Genomic DNA, 16,963 nt, shown 5'->3' on the forward strand with positions numbered 1-16,963 from the left:
CAAGATTTTACATTGCCTGATTTGGTTTAAGATCTATGTCGGAGATATGGTTTCCAGGCTAAAGATTTCTCTCTTCCACCTGGGGACTCCATGCCCATGCTTATACCTCCATCCACAGTTTTGCACCTGTTTAATAGTACTCCCTCTCTACAAGACTCAGGCCCTCATTCCGACCCTGGCGGTTTCAAACCGCCAGGGTGGAGGGCAGAGGAAGCACCGCCAACAGGCTGGCGGTGCTTCCCGGGCCATTCTGACCGCGGCGGTAAAGCCGCGGTCAGAAAAGGGGAACCAGCGGTTTCCCGCCGGTTTTCCCCTGGCCCAGGGAATCCATGGGGATTCACACCACCAGGAAGAGGCTGGCAGGAACGGGTGTTGTGGGGCCCCCTAACAGACAGACAGTGAAAATCTGTCTGTCAGTGACAGTGAAAACCGCGAAGGGTGCCACTGCACCCGTCGCACCCCTGCAAATCCGCCGGCTCCATTCGGAGCCGGCTTCCTCTTTGCAGGGGCTTTCCCACTGGGCCGGCGGGCGATCTTTTGGAGATCGCCCGCCGGCCCAGCGGGAAAGTTGAAAGGACCCCCGCGGTCATTTGACCGCGGTGCGGTCTTTGGGCGGTTTCCGCCCGCCGGGATCAGAATTACCCCGTCAGTGTATTCTCATCTGTCTGTGACATTTCCTCAAGAAGTAAATGGTATCCTACCCAGTCAAACCCCTGACCAGGAGGTTAGGCTTTCGGCATCTTTGAATAGCCTGGAAAATCTACTCCCATCAATCCTAAAGCATCTGGTCAAATTTGTAGGAGGGTCAGACTGTATTCTCTACTCTATGACAGCAATTTTAAAGGAATTGACAAAAGATAATAAAAAGAGGGACTTGATCTTAGACCCATTGAGGATAAGGGCTGTCCCCTCACAGTTATTAAAAGATCAGAGGACCCCTAGGGTGACTTCAGGAGTGACTTCTAGGGTATACTCAAGAGTGGATGTGAGTACATAACCAGTAAACCTCAGTTCAACAGGCCCTGTGCTGCAGAGACATTGTTGGACAGCCCAGTGGATTTTATTTGATTTATCTTTGAAACTTCAACAGTCAAGTGCAAACGATCAGCAAAGTCGAAACAGACTGCATAGATGGTATTCCCAATTTTTGAAATCTCGTCCATCCAAAAGAACGGTCCCATGGAGTCACCGCCTTTATCATCTATAGGAGAAGGAAAAAATAAGGGAGACAAAGCTAAGGGTGTGAAAAGATCGAAAAGACCAAATCGGCGGATTAATAAGAAAGGCAGAAGGAAAGTACGTTTCCCTGAGTTGATAGTTTCCCCACAAACATGCCCAAAGATATCGTCTTTGTTACCCTCAATCTCTCCTATCGTTATGGCCTAGTGTTTCCTCCAGGGAGGCTGGAAGGGAGTATAAAACTGAACTTCCTCCCACCCATCCCTTGGGAATGCCTTCAGCCTTGAATCCAGCAGCTATGCCTTTTTTTGCCTCCCAAGCTGGTGGTTGACCTTAATGTATTTTCATCTGGGGAACACGCTCCTTCAATAGGTCACAATGTGGATTCCCACGCAGTAGACTTCATTCCAATTTTTGATGCAGACTTAACCCTAAACAGATGATTTTGAGAGTCTAGTTCATTGAAACAAATTCTAAGCCATGACATTGCTCCTGTCTCCCTATTGGTCTCTAATGCAGGATTTAAATCTAGGTTCACAATTCACTCTATGCATTTGGCAAATTTGTTTCTTCAAAATGCTGACTTTTTGCAATATTGTGGGATTGATGTAGTTTCTTTCTTGAGTCATGTTGGTGCCCCTGGGGATAAGGTAGTGGATCCGGCCATTGATTGTCTTTTATCTCCTGAGCACTTTAAATACAATGAACATTCTGGCCCATATTTATACTTTCTTAAGCGCAGCATTTGCGTAATTTTTTGATGCGAAAACAGCACAAACGTACAAAATACAATTGCATTTTGTAAGTTTGCGCCGATTTTGCATCACAACACAACGCAAATGCGGCTCTAAAAAAGTATAAATATGGGCCTCTGTGTTTAGATCTAGAATAGATCTGCAAGCTCCTAAAGTTTCCCCATTAGGGAATAATAGGCAGGTGCTATTGCGAGAATTATGATCTACACCAGAGCAACAAAATACTAATGTTCTGGATGAGTGGGGTTGGCTCCCGGGTGCCCTAAATTAGGCATGGGGGTCCAGGTTCCTGTATCAACCCTCTAACTAGCATAGGCCTAAAAATTATTTCCTGGAATGTAGCAGGGATAAAATTCAGTTGGTAAAAACTATCCTATCTTAGCTCGTTAAATCCTGATTTGATCTGCCTCTAGGAGACTTGGTCTGATATGGATTTATTATGGGATGACTCTTCCGTTGGTGATTGCAAGGCCACTACGTCTCGAAGGGGGCACGGTAAAGGGGAAGTTGCCTGTTTGTTGTCAAATACATTCAAATAGGACTTTGTTTGCTATAAAAACCCCAGTAATCTTTTCATAGCCTTAACCCTTCAACTGCATAATACTTCTCAGGGCTTTACCCCATTGTTACTAATTAATGTTTATGTTCCTTCTGAAGCAGCTTATGATTCATTGTTACAGAAGGTTTTGCCTATATCGAGAATGCATTAGATAGCAAGCTCCCCCATTGATAGTATTAGTGGGAGATCTAAATTGCAAGATATCTAGCAATGCCTTATGTCAAATGCGCGAAGCTGAGAGAGAGGCCGCACTGTGAATTCCAGCCTGTATCTCCCCCCGATAAGAACAAATAAAAGAGGGAAACTTCTTCTCAGCCTTCTTAGGAAAAATGATTGCATCATAGCCATTGGAAAGCCTCCCTCTGATTCTCCTGCTTCCTTTATGCACATTTCTTTGGGGGGAAGGGCAATTTTAGGCTATTTGGTGCTTGGTTATTCCACTTATTGCTTACTGGATGATCTCAAGATCATAAATACCCCTCACAGTGACCATAACTTGCTTCTTTTTATATTAGAAATGAACTTACCACTGACGAGGTCTTGGAATTAAATTAGGTGGGTTAATTCTGATCTTTGATAAAAAAGACAGGGAGGTCACACTGGGATCTCAAAAGGGTTGTAGATCTTAGTAAATGTGGTTGCTGACCTGATTAATTGGGAGGGGAATGAACTGCTCAATTTTTCTAAACTCATGCGGCAGCTGTTAACTAACATTTCTTCCAGAGTGTCAAAAAACAACCGGAGAATGATTCCTCGCCCACTACTTGATTTAAACAGGGAAATAAATAACCTGGTCAGGTTCCAGTATTTAGTTTATTCAGAGGAAAGGAATTCCAGGGTGGCTTTGTTAAAAAGGAGAAAGAGGTGTTTGAAGGCCAGCTTCGCTAGAGAATCTGGGGATAGGCTTTGGATCCACCTTCGGGCAGCAGCAGCAGTAAAGGGTCAGGCGAGGTATTTTTTGGTATTGGTGGGTGAAGGCTGGGGGTCTAGAGTTCGATCGCCACCTGTTGCCATCACTGAAGCCCTCTGGTCTGAATTAATTGCCTCTCCTTCTGATTCAAATGGGGTAGAACCGTTTTGGTCCCTCGAAAGTAATAGGATACATTCTTTCACCCCTTCCTCAGTAAAGGAGATGGAACTGGCCATTGGCTCTATGCATTTCTATGCTGCAGATGGTCCTGACGAACTTCCCATTTCTGTGATAGAACAAGATATTTGTTCTTGGAGTAAGAATTTATATATGGTCTTCAGAAGGTGCTTCCTCTCCAGAAGCATTCCTCTCTCCTGGGTTGGTAGTATTACTGTACCTTTATACAAAAAGGGTGATCGCAATTGTCCTGCCAATTATTGTCAGAACGCCCTTTCTTATGCAATTGGAAAAATCTTTACTTAATGTCTGCTTTCCAGACTTACCACCTGGGCAGAGGAGCATAACAATATTCCCCTGGAGCAATCAGGGTTTAGGCGCAATCATGGTACCCTGGATAACATTGTAGCATTACAAGTTATTACTGAAAAATATGTGAAACTGAGATGTGGAGTGGTCTATGTCACCTTTATTGATTGTTCAACAGCATTCAATAAAATGGATAGAGATTTGCTATGGAGAAATTTGGCCAGTCTGGGGATGTTTTTGTTTCTCCTAGAGTTAGTAATAGCTCTTCACTCTACTACTTGGTGTAGAATTATTCTGGGGGATGATAAAGGCTTATCCCAAGTGATATCCACTCTGAATGGACTAAATCAAGGATGTCTATTGGCACCCTTGCCTTTTCCTTATATATCGCAGATTTTCCTTTTTTTTCGGTCTCAGAGCAAGACTTTTCCCCCACAAATAGGTGGGTACCCAATTTGTTGTTTGTTGTTTGTTGTATGCTGATAACATTATAATTTTTGACTTAACGCCTAAAGGTTTATGGAATCCTACCTAGACTCTGTCAAAATACTATGAGTCCCACTTTTTAGAGATTAATGCCTCAAAAAGTGAGGTTCTCTGCGTACATGGGAATAAAAAGATGAAATATCCTAACTTCCATTGGTCATTAGGAAAGCAAAAACTGGAAATTGCTAAATTGTATCCATTTTCAGGGCAAACAGTTTGTGGGAACCTGAGTGATTTATCTCACATTTCCTCTAATAAATCGAAAGCCGATTGTCAACCAAGAGGTCTAGGGGCCCTCTCTATAGCTACAGTAGGAAGGTATTTTTCATACCTTTTATCAGTATATCAAGCTAAAATTCCTGCGTCCCTTCTCTATGGCGTGGAATTTATTGTTATCTCTAAATAGGGGTTCCTGAATCATTTGGAAGGTAAAATCCTTAAAAAACTCTTGTCTGTTAACACTGCAGTTTCTGTGGTGGCCTTAATGCTGCAAATGGGGCTACGAAGTGTGTATGTCCAGGGATTAGCAGGGGCCATACATTTGGAAGGTTTGCTTATAAGGAGCGATGAAAACACTATGGGGGTTATTCTAACTTTGGAGGAGTGTTAATCCGTCCCAAAAGTGACGGTAAAGTGACGGATATACCACCAGCCGTATTACGAGTTCCATAGGATATAATGGACTCGTAATACGGCTGGTGGTAAATCCGTCACTTTTGGGACGGATTAACACCTCCTCCAAAGTTAGAATAACCCCCATAGTGTTTTCATCGCTCCTTATAAGCAAACCTTAGAATAACCCCCTATAATGTCTGTGTAAAGGAAATAAATCTTTCTAGATAATAATTAGGCCAAGTAATAACATAGAACTTCTCTTATACTTGTGAAAGATTGGGATTAGACTGTAATCAGGTTTTGGCAATATCCCCCTTGCAATTGAAAACTGTATTGAAGCTGGCAACGTGGTCATTAAGTTTTTGGCAAGACTTCGACAGTTGTGAAAAAAAGAGTTCCTTCACGAATTTAGCAAATTCTCTAGTAGTAAAAAAAGCACAACCCTATATTTTATGTAATATCCGACATGGGGTTAGGCGTTTTTTGATGTTGCTTCACCAGGGGTTGCTTCCTTTGAAAACGCTTCTGGCGAAATGGCACGCCTCGGCTAAAGAGTGTAATGTTTCTCTTGCCGAAACTCAAGATCTAAACCACATCTTATTTGTCTGTCCATCTCTTGCCCCATTCCGGCGTAAATGGTTAAAGTCTATTTGTCTTCAGCTCTCCTTGCTGTCTGCACCTGAGTTTCTCCAAGCCTTGCATGACCAACCCAATTAACTACTTTGTTTCAGAATTTGTATTTAAAAAAAATAATAATTACATTTATTCTAAGTATATACATTGTAAAGTAGGTTCAATGATTTACATGAAATCTCGCATATGAAATAATATATTTAGGTGGATCTTTTATTATGATGCACTTTATCACACTTATATACCATAGGTGGTTGGGCAAAGGTATTTATGTGCTCTTCTATATATATAACTATGTGTTTCTATGTGAGGATGAACAAGGTATTTGACGGTCTTTGCTCATTTTTAACCCCCTGAATTATATGTGGTTTTTGTATTGAGGTACTTTATTATAATCCACTTTATGAAGAGTCAGGTAAGGTTTATGAGTACTCTATTTTTCTTTTTTTATTCCTGATTATTTTTGCATTTTTATGGGAGGATGGGTAAAGTACTAGACTGTCTATGTATATATTTTATCCCATTGTTTTATATATAGTATCTTACCTGCACATTTGCATTTGGTTATGTTTATATCAATATGGATGGTACTGTTCTCAAATAGTCCTATTACTTTTGCAAAAATCTGTCTTAATTGCACCGATGTGCGCATTTGCACTATTCTGTTTTTTGCACTTCATATCGGAGTACTGTATCTTCCAATTGCACATTCATAAAAAGTAATGTTGAGCACTTTATAGAACCTTTTACTGTACGGATTTTGAAATATGTTCAACTAGATTTCGTGTGTAAATTATGGCAGCGATGAATGTATTGTTTTTATTGTTTATTTTATGTGGTCCTCAATTGAGTTCCAAAACATAAATAAATAAATTTGAATGGAAGTCTGCACCCATTAGTATGTTAATGTGAGTTGGTAACTAACTAAGTTTGACAAAAGGTAGGCATCAGCATTTCAGAAGCTCGGTCAAGTGTCTTCTTCCTTGAGCCAGGAGAAAAATCTCTCCAAGTCTCAGCAAGGCATTTCAAATGGTAGAGAGGACTATACCTCTCAAAGTCCAAAGTTTCAGCTAGTGAGATGAGGTGACAAAGTCTCTGAAAGAGGAATGCTCTGTGGGGTCTGTAGTGAGAATCTGCTGCAAATACATCCGGGGAGTGGTATATTAAAGTTCATGGGGCACGATGATTTGTCTATCCATCACTCTATATGTCGCAAAAGGTGAAAGTGTCAAATGGCAAATGATCTTACAATTCAAACTACAACATCAATGAAACTGTTCAGATTCTTCATGTGAAACAGCTTCCATCTTAGCTCATCCATGCAAATTTAAATATTTTTTATACATATTTAGTCTACAGTTTCTGAAGGTACACGGATCACAATTTCGTTCAAAAGCCTATTATGCATAAAACAATAGAACATCTATTTTCAAGCTAGCTTTCTACTGAGGGCAACCTCTGAAAGAATAGTTCATACTAGCAAGAATGTCTAAGCATTTTCTACACAATCACAAAGCAGGGCCTTGCAGGACTCATTTAAGCTAATGCAAGTGAATTAAAATAGCATGTTCATTTATGCATTTCATATACAGTTACTAATCTAAATCATAAATTAAAAAATGACAAGCTACCAGAATTGAACATGGTACAGTGAAATATTTCAAACACAAAATCTATTCTCATTTTAATGCAACCTGTTAATTTTCATCATGAATTATGACATAAAGGCAAACAAATTCTTTAAACATGAAGTTAAAACTCTATGCTTCATGGTTTTTGACTACTGATGTAGAGTGAATGCATGTTACTAACGCTTTTTAGTGCACCACTTTACAACTAAACTATTAGCATTTTCATTAACATAATGCATGCATAGATGATCAATGTAACATGAGGGACAGAACTAAAATTACTGCTACATCATTCCCCCCTCTGAAGATGAATCAAGCCATCACTTAAATCTTCAACTCTCATTTTCAATGAAACAGCTCAACATTTCTGAGGTCATTCCACAAAACATCTTCTGGAGTCCTGCAACTACTTTATGTCACTATATATGCATCGTCTAGTCTCCAGTTCAGATTCAACTTTTCTTTCTTCTCTACTTGCTCTTTTCAGCTTCTTGATTAACTTATAAACAGCAACTGCAACCGGGGCCCATAGAGAAATTATCAAAATAGGCCTCAAGATGGTTCCCCAAAGTCCTTTTCCTAAGTTGCCAAACCACTTTCCAACTGCTGAAAACACATTTCTTATTTCTGCCCAGCCCCCTGTTGCTTCGAACTCCTTCAGGTCCTCTTTCAATTCTGTCATGTTTGAAATATACTTTCTCAACCCCTTACTCTGTCCTCTTTTTGAGACGAATGTCTAATGCAATACGATCTTGTAAAGTCATTGACATAAGGGCAATAATTTCTGTCACTACTAACAAGAATGCACCTGTAGTGTTTGTTGAAAGCTTATCCACAACAGTCAATAACTTTGTTATCTTGTTATCTACTATTGTGGATAAGTACTCCATCAGAACTTTGCATCGATAAAGGTCTTTATGCGTGTTTGTGGCTTGAGCAATGGTGCAAAATAACAGAGAAAGAAGGTGCATTAGCATTTCCCCCATATGGAACTTTTAATATAAGAATTCTTGAAATCCTAAGGCGTGTATTGTGAGATGAAACCGCTTCCAAAACCTTGCACAATTTGAAGCATTTCATATTTGGGAACACATTCCACGACAGAAACTGAAAGACAAATATGAGACTAGAATGTAAGGAACATTAAAGAAAATTGTTGAGACAAAGGAGATAATGAGAAGAGAGCTTGTAGAGAAGAAATCCTTGAGACAACTAGATTGTATCCAGCTATTTCTAGTGAAGAAGGAGAAAGCACAAAACCAAAGACTGAGAGAAAGACAGGGAACATAGAACAGATGACAGATGCTGATAAGAAAAAGGCCAAGAGTGATTCAGAGGATGAATTTATAAACCAAATTTTTCTAAATCATTTGCCTCCATATAATTTTGTAGAAGTAGGAACTATAAGTAAAACTGCATGAGATATAACCCCTAATGTGGCTACTGCTTCAATTGCACAAACCCCGAATCAGACAGTGCGAGGTACACTGCAAATTCAGTGTCACAAACTTATAGTTTGAACCAACCATTTCAGAGCTTTCGCATAATTCAGCCTGCACAAAGCCCAATTGTGAATTAGATTGTACCAAATTCTAACATGAAGCAGTTAGTACGGACACCTTATATGAATCAGCTAGAACATAATTTTGACTCAAATCAGACTGTGCAAAATGTAATGTGATTCAATCTGTACAAATATTCACTCCAAATCAACCCATGCTGAATGATATCCCGACTCAAACAAGACAACGTTTCAGTACTACATTGTCAAAACCAAGCATAGGAATGAAAATTCCCCAGAACCACATGAATTATATTGGCCCAGATGCATTAACAATTACTGTAACCATACGTTCAGTTGCTCCTTTATATGCTTCAGGTATGTCTGGAAGTAATGCAAACTCATTAAGAAGTGTACCGGCTTCTCCCAATACACCAGTTATATCCAATTGGATGTCACCAGTGTGAAGAGATGAATATATTCAAATGATTCAGTGATGGAAAATCAAGGTTCTCTTCTGAAACAATTAACCCCTACTCGGATTTCAGATCAAACTTCAATGACAGGTCAGACAGGATTTACTTCTGATGCGAGATTTCCTCAGAGATCCTCACCGTATTATGTATCCAAATCAGAGCAGACAACACATTTTAATTGCAGTACCGCACAGTATTATGAACACCCTGACTCAACAAAATGCAGTTCCATCAAGAGCAGAAATGTTACACAATAATCCCATGAGTTTGTGAGGCTTTACTGCACAGCAATTTAATGATTGACTAAATTATTTTAGTCCTGAAGGTGTGACAGGTGTAATAAATTACAATGCAAGAACGGAAATGACCCCTGAGAGAGGTAGATCACTGAATGTGTCCAGACTAAAATTTAAAATAAATGAAATAATACCAGGAGCTTTAGAAAATGCTCAATTAGGCACTTACACAGAGGATGAACTGTAGTTCATATACAAAGATATTACTGAAAGTACAGTACAGGCTGAAAGTGTATCTGAAGTAGCCGAGAAATATGATGTGGTTTCGAGAAATCAAAACCTTTCAAGAGAAGTTACAAATTGGAGTTCAGTGACCAGGATTTATTAAAATTCCTATATACAATTTCCTCAATTGTTCTGATCAGTTGGGGCCAAAGTTTTTTTAAGTGACACAAAACTTTAGGGAGACCATGGAGCTTGATTTGGCTAGCCTACCCACACTCATTGCAGCTGGTCTCAGGGTGTTGTGCAGAAAGAGGGGATTGCCTGCTGCTAACAATCTTAGGAAAACTGTGATGATCATGTCCCTTGAAGCCTGGCAGTGCAGATGGAGGCAGAGAAAGCTTCAGAGGTAGGAAGGGAGAGGGAAGATGCCCTCCTCAGCCTCCAGGACAAGAATGGTGATTACCTAACTGTGATTTCAGCAGCAAGGGCCTCATCCAAAGCTAATGGGAGTGGAGGGTCTGTGGCATCAGACCAAGAAGAAGCAGAACTGGACCTAATGGAAAGGGAATTTGAGGCCTGTGTAGCCCTCACAGCTTTGGAGGCAGAGAAGTTGGGCCTAGAGAAGAAAAAGTGGGAAAAGAGTCAACAAAGAGATGGTGGCAGCAATATAGAAGTTGAGGTGTTTAGGGGTGGTGGGTTTTCCCCAGACCACCCAAGCCAGTTTTTCCTGCTTATGAAGAGGGGGATGACATAGACAAGTGGCTGATAGCCTTTGAGAGGACTCTCAGGATGAGGAGGGTTAAGCCTTAGTATTGGGGTTCACTCCTATGGGAGTTGGTTCCAATATCTGGGAGGGATAGGCTCCTGACCCTAAGGGGCAAAGATACAGAGTCCTTCTCCAAAATGAAGACGTGCCTCATCCAGAAGTGATAAAGTTCAGGAACATCCAGAAGGACAATACCCAGTCTTGGGTTGTGTTAGACCTGACAGCCTTAGGGTGGTCACCCCTAACTTTTTGCCTGCCTCCCTCCACTTTTTAGATACTGTTTTTGCTGGTTTTTAGACTCTGCGCACTTTACTACTGCTAAGCAGTGCTAAAGTGCATATGCTCTCTTCCTTTAAACATGGTAACATTGGATCATACCCAATTGGACTATTTAATTTACTTATAAGTCCCTGGTAGAGTGCACTATATGTGCCCAGGGCCTGTAGATTAAATGCTACTAGTGGGCTTGTAGCACTGGTTGAGCCACCCACTTAAGTAGTCCCTTAAACTTGTCTCAGGCCTGCCATTGCAAGGCCTGTGTGTGCAGTTTCACTGCTAATTTGACTTGGCATTTAAAAGTACTTGCCAAGACTAAAACTCCCCTTTTTCTACATATGTCACCCCTAAGGTGTGCCCTGGGTAACCCCTAGGGCAGGGTGCTGTGTAGGCAAAAGGCAGGACATGTACCTATGTAGTTTACATGCCCTGGTAGTTGAAAACTCCTAACTTTGTTTTTACACTGCTGTGAGGCCTCCTCCCTTCATAGGCTAACATTAGGGCTGCCCTCATACACTGTTTGAGTGGTAGCTGCTGATCTGAAAGGAGTAGGAAGGTCATATTTAGTATGGCCAGAATGTTGATACAAAATCCTGCTGACTGGTGAAGTTGGATTTAATATTACTATTTTAGAAATGCCACTTTTAGAAAGTGAGCATTTCTCTGCACTTAAATCCTTCTGTGCCTTACAATTCACGTCTGGCTGGGTTTAGTTGACAGCACCCTTGTGCATTCATTCAGACACACCCCAAACACAGGATACTCAGCCTCACTTACATACATCTGCATTTTGAATGGGTCTTCCTGGGCTGGGAGGGTGGAGGGCCTGACACTTGCATGTCAAAGGACAGTAGCCTACCTTCACACAAAGGATTGCCACGCCCCCTACTGGGACCCTGGCAGACAGGATTGAATTGAAAGGGGACCTTGTGCACTTCTAAGCCACTCTTTGAAGTCTCCCCCACTTCAAAGGCACATTTGGGTATTTAAACAGGGCCTCTGCCCCTACTGACTCAGACACTTTCTGGAGAAGTGAACCTGAACTAGAACCTGCAGCCTGCCCAGAAGACCTGCCTGGCTGCTCAAAGGACTCACCTGTCTGCTTTCTGTGAAGGACTGCTGCCTTGCTGTTGCCCTGCTGCCTTGCTGCTCTCTGGCTGCGGTGAAGAAGTGCTCTCCAAAGGCTTAGATAGAGCTTACCTCCTGTTCCCTGAATTCTCAGGACCAAAAAGTCTTCATCTCTACAAGAAGGACTCCTTGTGCAGTGAAATCCGATGCACAGCCTGCCAGAAATGATGCACAGCCTGCACAGCCTGCACAGCCTGCACCGCAGCGAAAATTTCACTGTCTGACAAACCGGAACGACGCAGCCCGACTTTGCATCTAGGATCAGCGCCAGCGTAGTGACCGGAAATTCGATGCACGGCCCACTGGATCAACGCACAGCCGAGTCGGAACAACGCAGCCTGACTTCCAGAGATGAATTGATGCAGCACCTGATTTGCGGTAGAACATTTGACGCAACGCCCACCGAATCGATGCAGCTCCTGTGACTTCGACCTGCCAGCGCAGGAAATCCACACATCGTCCCCGGGGCATCCGAAAACCCCGCAAACCGAAGAGGATCCACAACCGAGCACTGGAAATCGACGCACAGCCGTCCCTGCCTGAAAACTAAATGACGCATCGCCGTGTGCGGCCTGAGAAATCGGAGCACACCCCTTTGTTTCCACGCATCTCCTCCTCTGCCGTTCTTTGAGGAGATTTTGCACGCAAACCAGGTACTTTGTGCTTGAAAGGGACTTTGTTTGCTTTTAAAAGACTTAAGACACTTTGGGACTAATTACAACTTTGGCGGAGGGGGTTAATCCGTCCCAAATGTAACGGATATCCCGCCCGCTCTATTACGAGTTCCATAGGATATAATGGACTCGTAATGCGGCTGGGGGGATATCCGTCACATTTGGGACGGATTAACCCCCTTCGCCAAAGTTGTAATCATGCCCTTTATATCACTTTTACAGTGATATCTGAACATATACTTATTGCATTTTAATCGTTTTGACCTGCATCTTAACAGATAAACATTATATATTTTTCTAAATACAGTGTGGTGTATTTTTGTGGTGTTATATTGTGGTATTGTACGATTTATTGCACACATACTTTACACATTGCCTTCTAAGTTAAGCCTGACTGCTCAGTGCCAAGCTACCAGAAGGTGGGCACAGGATAATTTGGATTGGGTGGGACTTACCCTGACTAGAGTGAGAGTCCTTGCTTGGACAGGGGGTAACCTGACTGCCAAACAAAGACCCCATTTGGAACAGGTTGACTTTGTGGACATCTCAGAGAAGGCACTAGAGGGCCGAGTACAGGTTAACAAAGTAAATATTTATGAGGGGAAATTAAATTTGATCATGAGGGAGCACATCCTGATCAATTGTAACTCAGAGAGGTTGCACCAGCATTGAGTGGATTCTAAGCTGACCAACTCTACAGAGTTGAGGGAGGCAGCTGATGTGTGGTTGAGAACCGAACTGGAGTGGTTTTCAAGTCCTAGGAGGGAGACTTCAAGAAGGGGGCGGGACCAGGTCCCCAATAACCTCTATGGAGGGAAGTGGTAAGCCCATCATAGAGTCTCCCTCTGTACCCCATAACCTTAAGTAGGAGGGGAGTAAATCCCACACCCACTCTGACAAGCAGAGTCCGGAAGACCCAGGGTTAAAGAAGCTCTTGGACAAAAAGGCCTGCTTTGACTGCCAGCAGCCAGGTCACTTGAAAGGAGATGCAGCCTGTCTCAAGAAGGTGGTTAGCACTGGGCTGTCCAGTGTAGCCATAGAGGAGGAGGACTCAGATGATGAGGTTCTCATAGAAATGGGCTGGGAGACAGGTCCAAATGGTAAGCTGGTGATCCCTGACAGTGGGAGTAGGCACTTTCAACCCATTCCGGTGAATGGGATCCCTACCCCTGCCCTGAGAGACACAAATGCCAGTCACACTAAAGTGAATGACCAGTTGGTGTCCCCAGACATGTGTGTCCCAGGGGAGACAAGGAGAGTCAGGAAAGCCGCCGTTGAGGTCACCACCAACCCTGTAGGCATATTGCCCCTAGAGAGTGAGGGTATCTTGACTGGTATATGGCGGTGTTCAGTGCTGATCTCTCCCTAACTTGTATCCTGGGCAGTGACCTCCCAGAGGTGAGTCTGATCCCAAATGGGGCGGTTGCCCCGGGCACCCCCAACCCAAAGTCCTGATGAGACAGTTCCTATAGTTAGGAGACGGAGGTCCCCAAGGAAAGGTAAAAAGAAACTGGTGAGGCACTGGTGAGGCCTCACCAGACCCCAAGGAAGTCCTGAGAAGTCAGGCAGCTGTATAGCTGCATGGCGTTGCCCCTGCACTAACAGAAGGAAGAGTGGAAGAAGGGTGTCTGCCACAGGAGGTGGTAATCACCCACTCTAAACAGCAAGGCGGGTGCCAGGACCCCACAGCTGCCCCTAAAGCAACTCACCCATCTGTCACTGGAGAGTTGTAGGTGTGGTTCTGGGTTCCGACAGCAGTCAGTAGCTTCTGCTGAGCACTGGCCTTCATGGCAGCACTGCACTTGGCCTGGAAGGCAGACCCCAGGTCCTAAAGCAAAGTAGGTCCCCCGACCCTGTTGGTCATGGTGGGGTTGCTCAAGTGTTGGGTGACCTCTTTTGGTGAGTTAGGTGTTGCCCTAGCAAAGTTAGGGACAGGGGAGTTGGGCACCTCACTACCCAAGTTGGCAGAGAAAGAGGAGGAAGACCCCCCCTAGAGGGAAGTTTCAGTTGAAAAAGGGTCCTTTTACTGTTGGGATGGGTTCACTACCTAGAGGGAGTGACCATGACAGGAGGATGTTAGGCGGAGTAGGCCCTGCAATAGGACAGCCAGTTTCCTCACTGTCCTTCTCTCCTGACAAACCAGGAAAACTCTCCCAGGGTTGGGCAGAGTCTTCTGGGCATGTGTGGCTTGTGGGGGAGGCCCTGTGTAAGAAAACTGGGCTGATTGCAGAAGGCCCCCTTACTTTTTGTCCTGATTTTTCACTTTTTGCTCGTGTTTCCTGACTCTGATGTGCCCTGGACTCGACACTGCTAACCAGTCTCAGGGCCTGTGCTTTGAGTTAAATCATTATGCAAATTAGGCTAACTATAATTGGCTGCGTCAACCTACCTATAGGTCTCTAGTATATGCTAGGCTATGTAGGTTTAGGGACCCCGTCATAGGTAGTACACCCTTAGGTGCACTGCTGAGGTGCCCAGTGTATTTTGGAATTGAAAGTACTTCAAAAGTCCTACCTTATTTGAACATATAAGTTACCCCTAAGGTGTTCCCTAGGTGCCCCTAGGGTAGCGTGCAACGTAACTATTAGAAGTGACCTTATAAAAACTGTTTTATAAGCCATGGTGGGGAAAAATGGCCACGTTTGTGTTTCCCTCATTGTAGTGGATGAGCTCCATAGGCTAAAATGTGGAGAATTTATTTTAAATTAATAAAGTCCCAAAAAGAGCTAAATATGTTGTTTGGTATCAAATGTGTTGTTATAATAAATCCAACAACTTGCCATTGTTGATTTTAATATAACTACTTCAGGAAAAGAGTTTGAGAACTCTACCTGAAAGTTGCCACCTTCATCTCTATAGTGTCCTTCTCTGATTGGCCAGCCTCTGGCACCCTAGCCAGGCTGCCTTGATGCGGTGTGAAGTGGCCTGGGCTGAAGACAAAATAAAGTACCTAGGGGAGGAGAGATGCGTCAGCAGATGGCAAAGCAAGAATGGGGGGCAAGCAGCCAAATGGGTCTTCAAAGGAGGGAAGGATATTTGGAGCAGCTCAGGATGTCCTCCATTTACTGCAGACCCAGACAACCAGGTGCCCCCTTAATTAGATTAGGAGAGGGCAGGATTTTTAGCCCCACCAGTGGGTGGACTCAGCCAGACTTTACCTCCAAAATTCAAATTGTGCCATTTTGGATTTTTGAAGAATGTTGCTCCCTGGGATTCATTTTTGCCACACTTCCCAGGAAGTGGTCATCAAAGAGGGTGGTGGCCTGCCAGTGATTGGACAGTTGCTCCCCCTGCTCTCCATCCCAGGAACAAGGATAAATATGACAGAGATGCACCCACACCTCAGATCCCTACAAGGAAAAACAACAACAGAAGAAGATGGACTGCCCTGCTGGACCCCTGACCTGTACCTAGACACTGCACCTGAAGACACTGACAAGCTGACCACTGTCCAGTGGTTATTTTTGGATTTGAGCAAGGTGCATTCTGGGAGTTAGAGTCCCAACCCTCCAGACTTAACTCATAGCTTCTGGAGCCTTGAAATTAGTTGTGGACACCAAAAGGACCTTCAAAGACCTTCTGGAAGAAGATCCGGAAGTTTAGAGAAAATTGGAGCACTTTTGGAAAAAAGCTCCATAATGGGACTGACCCGGTGTCATGAGTCAAGCCAGCTTACGTCGACCACAACCCGGCCTGACTTGCAGGTTCGTCCAGCTGAAAAGCTCCAGAGCCCCAGACTTCCAGAATTTCATCATGGGCTTCTGAAAAGGCAATCTGACGACTTTGACTTGAAAACGGCTTGCTGTGGATGGTCCTCTGACATCAGAGAGAAAAAGCTTTAAAAAAGTGACGATGTCTGAACGTAAAAAGCTGACCGGGACTCCCCGCGCAGTGTATCCAAAGAGGGCTACAGAGACATTGGATCCAATTTCAACTTTGGCCTGGATGAAGATTTCCGTCCTGAAAAATCATGAAAAAGTCTGAAGGTAGAATTCTTCACCGTGTTATTCTGTGACTTGTATCTGAAGAGGGCCCCAGGGAGGTCATTTCAGATTGGTGACTGGGGGAAATCTTGACGAAAAAGATTAAGGCCCTCATTACGAGTGTGGTGGTCTCAAGGCTCTTGATGGTGGTCAGACTGCCGCAGACAGGGCGGTCCAACTGCCCTATTATGACAGTGGCAGATGGGCCATGGTCTCACCGCTGGCACTGCCAGGTTGCCTCCTGTCAACACCCTGGTGGTCTCGACACTCACTGCCGTGGGGATTACGAGTCCCATTTCCACCAGCCTTTGCATGGCAGTTTCACCGCCATGCAAAAGGCTGGTGGAAAGGGGGCACTGGGGGCCCCCATGGCATGGGCAGTATAGGGACCCCCATGGACAGCCCCGTCATGCATTTCACTGCCCGAATTACGGGCAGTGAAAT

The sequence above is a fragment of the Pleurodeles waltl genome, chromosome 11 (genome assembly GCF_031143425.1).
Source record: "Pleurodeles waltl isolate 20211129_DDA chromosome 11, aPleWal1.hap1.20221129, whole genome shotgun sequence".
In the NCBI taxonomy this organism is placed as follows: domain Eukaryota; kingdom Metazoa; phylum Chordata; class Amphibia; order Caudata; family Salamandridae; genus Pleurodeles; species Pleurodeles waltl.